Source organism: Ailuropoda melanoleuca, chromosome 2 (assembly GCF_002007445.2).
Source record: "Ailuropoda melanoleuca isolate Jingjing chromosome 2, ASM200744v2, whole genome shotgun sequence".
Classification (NCBI taxonomy): domain Eukaryota; kingdom Metazoa; phylum Chordata; class Mammalia; order Carnivora; family Ursidae; genus Ailuropoda; species Ailuropoda melanoleuca.
This window is the reverse complement of record NC_048219.1, coordinates 180079305-180089049: the sequence shown is the minus strand read 5'-3', so window position 1 is coordinate 180089049 and position 9745 is coordinate 180079305. Positions and strand designations below refer to the sequence as shown.

The 9745-nt window shown below is 55.3% G+C and overlaps 1 protein-coding gene and 1 long non-coding RNA gene across 2 annotated transcripts in view; one reads left to right on the top strand and one right to left on the bottom strand.

Annotated features, from left to right (window-relative positions):
* TNS1 (tensin 1) overlaps positions 1-9745 on the top strand; it is a 192203-nt gene that overhangs the window by 128230 nt on the left and 54228 nt on the right. The window lies entirely within an intron of this gene.
* On the bottom strand, positions 2745-8269 carry LOC117801137. Its single transcript, XR_004623624.1, has 3 exons — positions 8147-8269; positions 7326-7456; positions 2745-2854 (listed from the first exon to the last, which is right to left on the bottom strand). It is a non-coding gene; the product is annotated as an uncharacterized LOC117801137 (long non-coding RNA).

The window sequence follows — 9745 nt, the reverse complement described above, 5'->3', positions numbered from 1 at the left end:
AGGTCCCTTATCAGAGAAGTGATTGGCAGGTGTTTTCTCCTACTCCGTGGATTGTTGTCTCTTTCCTCTCTCAATGCTGGCGATGTCTTTCTGCAATGCTTGTGTGCTGATGCCTGCCTTGCTTTTGGCATGGGGCATTCATCTTCCTGGGGCCTCTGTCAAGACCGAGATCCCAATACTTCCACGTTACCATCTGGTTGCGACTCGGGTTCCCATTTTATAGATGATGAAACAGGTAGTAGCAGAGGCTGGGGGCCTTGTCCAAGGTAGCGTCCTGAGTAAACGGTGGAGGCAGGATTCCAGCGTGGGGGTCTGGAGCCAGAGTTGGGGATCGATACTGTTTCCTATCATTTAATGATCTTGATCGAAACGATTATTCATCTACAGTCCGAAATGCTTTAGGCTGCTTGGTCTGGTCTCTTTCCAGCCCTAGAGCTGGTGCTGCAATTGGCCTAGACAAGCTGGCCTGCGACACAGAGAGGGAGGCCACGTCTCGGACCCCTGGATGGCAGAGCAGCACAGACGTGCCTGACTTCTGCCCGCCAGTGCCTCAGCCACCCACATGGCCCTGCATCCCTTCATCTCCCCAAGGCCAGGCAGGATGGGGCAGGGTAACCCCTCCTCCAGAAGGCGGCCCCATTGGGGTGGGAGTGAGCCATTCGCAGCAGGGAGCGTAGCCCCTGTGTCCCCTCTGGAAGAACACTTGGGCCCCATGCTGAATATTTGCCCCTGACATACTTTCATAGGGTGTGGCACTCTTGCCTTCGGAACTTTTGGGTAAGATGTGGGAGGGACCAAGGAGAGAGGAGTGCAAGATCGCAGGTGGTCCCAAATAATTCACAAGAAGGTTCCAGGGATCCCAGAGTGATGCATCAGCCCCATATCTCTGAGCAGAGGGTTTTAGGGGGTGATCTTCTGACCGAGAGTCTGGGGTTCAGTGCCAGACTGGTTTTTGTTGGGAAATCCTAACCTGGTTCCTGGAGAAAGCAGCCCTTCTGGCATGTGAGTTCGGGGGTGGGGGGGAGAGGGATGGGCAGAAAGGAAGAAATTCAAAGCTGCTGCAGAAATCTTCTGTCCCTGTTCTGTCATGTCATATAGGACCCAGGGATTAGTCTGCAGCAGGAAGGATTTGAGTTAGGCACCTGGTAGAGCTTCCTGGCTGTGAGAGAGTGGGTCAGCTGTGGTGGGGAGGTTGGGGCCTTGTCCTCTTGGCACCCTTGGGCAGAGACGTCAAGAAGCAAGGGAGATGGGTCTCCGTGTGGGATGGCCTGCACAGACATAGTGACGGAGGCAGGGATAGAACTGCTTCTTGAGGAGGATCTGGTACCTTCTCTTCCCCCAAGGTGGGGCGGGGCAGCGGGGGGCGTCCCCTCTGCTGACTTCCAGCAACATTCAAGGGTGCTGAGAATCCGCATGCAAGGTTGGCCTGACCTTGTGGGTAGAGAAGATGACACCACTGACCCAGCATCTGCCGGCCACCTGCTNAGTCTGCAGCAGGAAGGATTTGAGTTAGGCACCTGGTAGAGCTTCCTGGCTGTGAGAGAGTGGGTCAGCTGTGGTGGGGAGGTTGGGGCCTTGTCCTCTTGGCACCCTTGGGCAGAGACGTCAAGAAGCAAGGGAGATGGGTCTCCGTGTGGGATGGCCTGCACAGACATAGTGACGGAGGCAGGGATAGAACTGCTTCTTGAGGAGGATCTGGTACCTTCTCTTCCCCCAAGGTGGGGCGGGGCAGCGGGGGGCGTCCCCTCTGCTGACTTCCAGCAACATTCAAGGGTGCTGAGAATCCGCATGCAAGGTTGGCCTGACCTTGTGGGTAGAGAAGATGACACCACTGACCCAGCATCTGCCGGCCACCTGCTTAGTGGGGCGAGGCGGGGCTTGTCCCCGTGCCCTCAGACCCTTTGCTGGCTCTGCTCTGCGAGGCAGCTGGCAGGCCTGGAGAGTAGTGTCTGCCCATGGAACATTCAGTAAACCAATACCCTCCAGAGTGAATGTGCCTTTGGTCCTCTGTAATCTCTGCCATCGGCTGGAGGTTGGAAGGACGGAGCCACACTCGGAGCGGACCAGAGCTCCTGGCCGGTGGCCTGGGCCGCACGTCTGCCTGCCTGCTGTGCTCAAATATCGAGCTCCAGCCAGGGCAGGAGGAGAGCACTCTCCACCCCCCTCCCCTTTTCCTCCTCTGCCAGACCCATAGACAAGTGCAAGTTAGCTAGAGCCCGCAAGACCCCAAGATACCGATTCTAACTATGTCCAAGGAAGGACATTGACGCTTCTATTAATCAGCTCTTGTTCCTACCCAACTGCGGCTGCTTTTCACCCATCACTCCACTTGCTCTCCTTTCCTTCTTCCTTCTCTCCCTTCCTTTGCTCTCTCCTTTCTTTGCCCCAAATACTTACCGATCGCCTCCTAGGTGGTAGGCATCGTGCTGGCCCGGGTGCTATAGACACTGTAGAAAGTCGTGCGCTGGAGTTGCCTGCAGACAGGGTGGGAGGGGGTGTGGCGTGGAGAAGGATCTCAGCCAGGGGCCTTGGCTTCTCAGGAAAGAGGCAGCTTCCGGGGGCTGGTGGCGCTCAGAGGTGGACGGCTCTGCAGAGGGGCCGCGTTTGCACTGGGTCTGGGAGGGGGATGTGGCATGGAGAGCNCTCCTAGGTGGTAGGCATCGTGCTGGCCCGGGTGCTATAGACACTGTAGAAAGTCGTGCGCTGGAGTTGCCTGCAGACAGGGTGGGAGGGGGTGTGGCGTGGAGAAGGATCTCAGCCAGGGGCCTTGGCTTCTCAGGAAAGAGGCAGCTTCCGGGGGCTGGTGGCGCTCAGAGGTGGACGGCTCTGCAGAGGGGCCGCGTTTGCACTGGGTCTGGGAGGGGGATGTGGCATGGAGAGCAGAATTGTTTTCCAATCTAGAAGTGGGGTAACGACATTGCTCCAAGTCTAGCTGGTGGAGGGGGAGAAAAGCAGTCCATTCAGACTGACCTCACTCTCACCACTGCTGTTGTCCTGGGAAGGGCGGGTGGGATGCTGGAGGACCCTGGAGCAGGTGAAGGTGGGAACGTTGGAGAGGGTGGAGGTGAGGATGAGGGGCGCGCCTAGGGAGCCACATACCAGGGTCCAGGAGGGGAGTGCAAACCAGGAGACTCAGAGGAAAGACAGCACGAAATCAGACACACAGAGAACACAGAATCCTGCAGCGGATGAGTCCGTTTGCCTTCTGTTGACCTTGGGCAGATCTGTTAGCCTTTCTGAGCCTCAGTGTTCTCACCTGTAAAATGGGGCAAGGAGGGCACCTCTCCTCTGGGGCTGAGAATTACCAGAGATCATCTACGGGCACCTACGTCTGGGTCAGCGGTTCACGTTTGTTGTTACTGGTACCGCTACCTGACCTTGGGGGCTACTTTCTTAAATGCTTCCGGGAGTGCAAGTCAGTTCAGTTTTTGACGATCATCGTTGTTGAACCGGACTTTGAACCTGGGCCTCTGGCTGCACGTTCCGTGTTCTTCCTACCATGTGGAACCAGCTGCGGGTGTCTGAACCTTTTCCCTGGCATCCTTCAAACACCAGGCTCCATTCCCACGGGGGAGCTCCTCCTGCCGCTCTGGGGCTGGGGGACTTGCCTCAGTCATACCGACAGCTGGGGGCAGAGCCAGCCCTAGCTCCCAGGGTCTTTCCAGGGTCTTCACCTCCACGGTCCTGCCTCCCTGGCACCAGTCACCCGCGATGCCCAGGCTCTGGGTTGTGGTGACTGCTAGCATGGCCCTAATGTTGCATCTTTCTCATCCATTTGAGAAAACAGAGTGCAAGAGAGTGAGAATAACATGATTGTAAGGGTAACCTTGAAACCGCTCCACTGACAAAGAAGAAAAAAAGAAAAACAAATCGCTTGTGTTCTTTGGTACATGGACTTCCCACAGTAACATTCACTCATTCAGTCAACAAATATTCACTGAGTGCCTACTATGTGCCAGTCACTATTCTAGATCCTGAGGACCTAACAGCAAGCAAAACAAAGATCCTCGCCCTTGTCATGATTATATTCTAGTGAGAGAAGAGAGACAATGAAAAACAAAATTGAAGATATTGTAAGGAAACGACAGAGCATGCTAGAAGGTGATGAAGACTCTGGGAGAAAATAGAAGAGAATAAGGGTGATGGGGGGGTTGAGGGGTGAGTTGAAATTTTTTAAAAAGCTGATCAGCCCAGCCCTCACTGAGGAGGAGACATCTGAGCAGAGACTTGAAGGAGGTGAGAGAGTCAGCCAAGAAAATATCTGAGGAAGAGCATTGCTGGTGGTGGTGGGGGGCAGGGGGGCAGCAAGTGCAAAGGTCCTGAGGCAGCAGTTTGCCTGAGACATAGGCTTGGGAAGCATCAGACTTCACTGCAGTGAAGGCTGTAAGCAATGAGGTCAGAGGTAGTGGGGACCAGGTCACTGGGGGTTCTGGTAGCCACTGCAAGGATTTGGCTCGTATCCTGAGCTTTTTCATCCGACGATGTGTCATAGCAATTCTTCCATAATAGCTTTGTAAAGAGCCCTTTTAGCATTCTTCAGATGCATCAATTCCACTGTATACATGTTCTGTGTTTTATTTAACTGGTATTTTATTTAACTGTATTTAAGTGACATGGGCATTTGGGTTGTTTCCAGTCTTTTGTTGTTTTCAAAAACGCTGCAAAGAACAACCTTGTATGTACACTATTTTTGTTTGTGCAATTCTATCTGTGGAAGTGGAATTTGTAGAAATGGAATTGCTGGGTGAAGAATATATGCGTATATAATTCTGTGGTGCCAAAGTGGCCTCTGTAAGGGGTGTATTAATTGACACTCCCCACCAGCAATTTGGTTAGGGACTAGGGGGAAATCTACCTCTTCCTTCTCTACATACCCTCCATATGTGAGGCTCTATTAGGTGCCCTTGATTTCCTTTGCTCCTCAGGACCCTCTCGTGAGCTGAGTAGTCTTGTCCCTGTTTCACAGATGAGGAAATAGGCACAGAAAGGTTAAGTAACCAACCAGTGTTTGCACAGCCAAGTGGGTGTAGAGCTGGGATTCTGATGCCCACCATTTCCCACCATGGCTTCACAAGGGCAGGGGTCTGAGGAGCTCTGGCCCCCTGCCCCCACTCCCCCCAAGTGAGCATGTGGACCTAGTGGCCTGGAGTTTGAGACTCCTGAAAACAAGAGTTAAAATGGAAAGCCTGCTTGACGACTCTGCCATTGCTGCACCTGCATCCCGGAGACCCCTGCCTGCCAGCAGCAGGCTGGGAAGAGGCCATCCCAAGGGACCTGGAGCCACACAGGCTAAGCTGGCCTCCCCTTCCATTCCTCCCCTCGCCAGCCCCAGCAGTGAGACCTGGCAGGCTGCGATCCAGCTAATTCTATTCCAGGTGGGGCGCTCCCTGCTGCTGTCTGCTGGGTCAGCTCACTCTGGAGATTGGGTTTCGGCATTTCACTGATGAAAATAAATCAGCCTTTTTATTGCCCAGCATGGCCCTCACGAGCTCTGCAGCCTGGGGTGTACTTCTAGCTTTCCTGTAAGTCACTATTTCTGTCCTAGCCCCCGGGGGCCCTTGGGCTGCCGCAGAAAGAGCCTCAGATGAGCTTGGAGCTCAGAGCCACCCAAGCAGGACCAAGCAGGAGAGGAGAACCAGGTTCAGTGCCTGGCAGAGCATTTTCTCTGAGGTGGCTCTTTGAGCATCAACAGTTGGCCAGGAGTTCGGGGGTCATCTGGTTGTGCTGTCCCATTGCACAGAGGAGCACACTGAGACCCATCTAAGATCACTCCTAGGACTCTGCCCCCTGACTCCCAGGCTGCTGCTGTTGCTACCGGCCAGCCTTTTCCTAGGTCTGCTTATTGTGCAGTGGCTGGGTAGGGATGTGAGGACTGAGTGCGAGAGAGTGGGATTTAGCTGCAGCAGGCCGGGCAGAGAGATCTGACTTCTAGGAGAACTGGCTTGCCTTGGAGGGACATGAGAAAGGAGAACTGGTGGCAGGACTGGATTTTCTTGAGTTTCCTTCCACCCCACACAGCTGTCTAAATGGGGTGAGTGAGCACGGTTCATGGACGTGGGGGAACAAGGCAAATTCTAGAGTGCTCCGACAAAGCCCCAACAAGGTTCTGTGTGCAAAGGGGTCACTGGAGTCTTGCCGTAAGCTCCCTTTTCTCCTGCCCCTCCCTTTCTGTACTCAAGCATTATTTGCAAGCACAGGACTCTCTGACAGGGTCTCGGGGCATCCTGCCTCCCATGGCAGGCCTGCTGTGGTCTCCCTCCTACCCTCCGGGGCCAGGACCTATCCAGCCTCTGGGGGCTTTATCCAAGCCACAGCGGGACTCCCTTGTCTGGGGAGCAGCTGAGGAGCTGTAGTGGGTGGGCGCCAGGAGCTCCTGGACCAGCCCAGTCTTCACATCCGTATGGCTTGTCGATGCCCTGATGCTTGTCAGAGACTTTGCCTTGGGCTGCTCTGATAGCTTTAAAAATTGTCAGCAGCAAAGTGTTCTTTGATGTTTGTTCTCCTCCTTCTCCAGGGGCAGTGAGATCAGATTTTGATATGAAAGCTCAAAGCTGCTCAGATCACTTCTCCCTTCCTGCCTCCCTGCCCCCCTCCCTCTGTCTGTACACTGCTTGCAAACCTTCCAGAACCGGGCAGGTGCTCTTCATGTGACACAAGGAGCGAAAGAAGCCTGGGGGCAGTGCTGTGGCTCCTGTGTCCTGTCCAGGCCTGTACCCCATGGTTCTGTAGCCTCTGTGGGTCAGGAGAGTCACTCCCAGCTTGCCCCTCTGCAGCGGGGACGGCCAGCTTCTGGCCCACACCTGCTCAGGTGCGAAAACTCATGCACATTGCCTCGCAGACCCCACGGTCCTTACACTGATGCACATGGATGCGCCCATTTGGGAAAGGAAGCAGAGACCCAACCAGATTCGCCACCCACAGCCACACGCACTCAGGCATAGGACCGCACAGACCCTGCCGCACACACCATTACTCACGTATAGGACCACATAGACCCCTCACCGCCTATGCAGAGAACCACAAAGACTCCCACTCGACGTACACCCACCACTCGTCCATAGACCCCCACGGTGGTGATGGGACTCTAATTATAAAACCGCATGGCCAGTCCGATAACCAGTAGTTATGTGTAGTACTTAATGGGCCTGTTTGGGTCAAGAATGGGGATTGACCCCGAAGTGCTGGATGGGTTCCTTTGCATGAATTTTGAACCAGGCTTATAGCGGTTCCCTACAAGTTTCCAGGAATGCTTGGAGCCCTAGAAGCATCATTAGGATACATGCATAAAAGACCTAGGGGACCACCTGGACAGGGACAGCACTCACTTGGATGGTGGGGTTTGGGCAGGCTGTTCTGACCCATTTTTGTGCTTGGTTGTCACTCTTCACTCCCTTCTTCCCGGTGGCTGCCTCCGGCTCTCCCCCTTTGCCCCTCCCTCTCCTTCCTTCTTCCACTCCTGGAAGCAGAAAGAGCATGAACGTCAGAGTCAGATTGGCCATGTGATCTTGAGCAAGCCACAACTTCCAAGCCTCAGTCTCTTTATCAGGAAGATGGGCACGATTGTATCTCCCTTAAAAGGCACCTGTGGAAGCAAATGTGAGAGCATCCATCGCAGGGCAGACGCACAGCAATAACCTACTGTCCCCATTCTGTGACACTCCCATTCTTCCTGGGTCCTCCAGCTCCGCTGTCCCCTCCCCATTCCCCTGCATCCTTCTCCAGGTGGCTGCCGTGCCTTGGGAGGCTGTAAGAGGGGGAGAGGCAGGAGGAGGTGTGCGGGTGTGCCCCCCCGACCTTTGTCCCACTTGGACATCTGCCTGGGAGTTGACAGTTCCTTTCTGAGTAACCCTTGGGCACACCGGCTCCTGCCCTCTTCTCAGGGAACGCCGTCCTGAGCCTGGCCCTGTCCGCTGCCTTCCTGGGTGGGGAGCACTTGGAGACCCTGGAAGGCCGGGGCCGTGCGAGGGGTGCCCAGAACCTGCCCTGCCTCCACCTCCCTGAGCTTCCGGGCAGCCCTCCCGCCCCACTCCTTGGCCGGAAGGCGCGAGGAGGTCCTGAAGAGGCCTGTGGACATGTTTTCATCCCACACACAGCGTCCCACCCCACCCGGGCAGCAGGCCTCTCCCTGCACTCCCCCTTGGCCCACCTGATATTCATTCAACACCTTGACATTGATTCAACACCTTGATGCTCGGCACATCCGGACCTTTCTCCTCCTCCTGGTTCTGCGTAGAACCGGCTGATTTAGAGTTTAGAGCTCATCTTGTTCTCTCGTATTTTACCACTTCAGACACTGAGGCCCAGGAAAAGGAAGTGACTTACCCAGGGTCAAGTGGCGAGTGAGTGGCGCAGTGGGGACCGGAAACCAGGACTCCTGAGTCATAGTCCGAGCTCTGTGTCTCACAGCCCGAACTCCCTCTGCCGTCAGGCTGGCTCACGGCGCCCTAGCTGTGGCACACGGGAATGTGGGCCGGGTCACTGCTCATTGCCGGGCCCCGTCCTCTGTGCTGTGGGTAGTAAGCAGCATCTCCACCCACCAGATGCCAGTAGCATCTCTTCTAGATGTGACAGCCCCAAATATTTTCAGACATTGTTCCGTGTTCCCTGGGGGGGGGCACGTCACCTTGGGGGAGGACCCCTGGCCTAGCTGTCCCCTCAGCTCTTTGTCTCTGGGACTTCACCTCTCCCACGGGTAGGCTGTGAAACAGCCCTTTTCTCTTTTCCTGCTTCCTGTTTCTGTTCCAGGATAGACTGCTTGAAAACCAAAACACTCAGGCTTTTTGCTCCTTAAGAGAAAGAGCAAAAAATTCAGGTTTGGGAAGATGCTTCCACACCTGCCAATAAAAGAAAGCCCCGGGCGGGAAGGGGGCCGAAGGAGGTGATGGAAGGAGGCTGGGGTCCCTTCCTCCCTGGAGGACCCTCAGTGTGATTGAGAGGCCCTGGGGCACCCCACCGGCCCAGCTGGGGGGCTGCTGGCCAGAAGCTCGTCCTGCAGGGGATGGAGCGTGTATTCGATTTGCACGGGGAGAATTGCCCTCAACTATTCCACTGTTTGCGTGGCCAGACCTGGAGAACTTGGAGGGTCTAACGTAACAGGGTTTTCGGTGCCCTTTGGGCATCCCCCTCATGGTGTCTGACTCAGCTCTGACAGCAGAGAGCATTTCCTTCTGGGAACCGGGGGCCCTGGGTGGTTAGTCTCTGCTCCAGGCCTGACCCAATATGCGAGGGGGGGAAACTTCCCCGCCCTGAGTCTGATGGGCCACATCGGAGTGTGTGTGGGGGGCCTGATGAGCTCAGGATGTCCTCTGGGTTGACCATGCTGTGACTGTAGGCATTGGCCTGGGCTGATGGCCCACAGCTGGGCCTCATGTGGCAAATCTGGGGTCTCCAGTACTACGGAGCATCCGAGGCGCTCCAGAAGGTCACCGGGTCATATCCCTGCTCTAGATCTTATATATCATGAAACCGCCCTGCCCAGGGCCGTCTCAGGGGACAGGGGACACCCAGCCACCTTGGAAGAGTGAACAGTATTTTCACCTCTCAAGCTTAGCTTTGCCCATCTCCCACCCAGAAAGATCTTTGCCCCAGCTCTATTCTGCAGTTTAAGGGAAAAAAAACCACAGTGGTAAAACTGAGTATAACCTTTTTGGAACCAGGTGTACCACACCCTCTGCCCAGTACTTTCCTATCTGTGTGAAGGCAGCTGAAGTCTTGCCCCCCACCCCCACCCCTCCTCGTGGTCCTA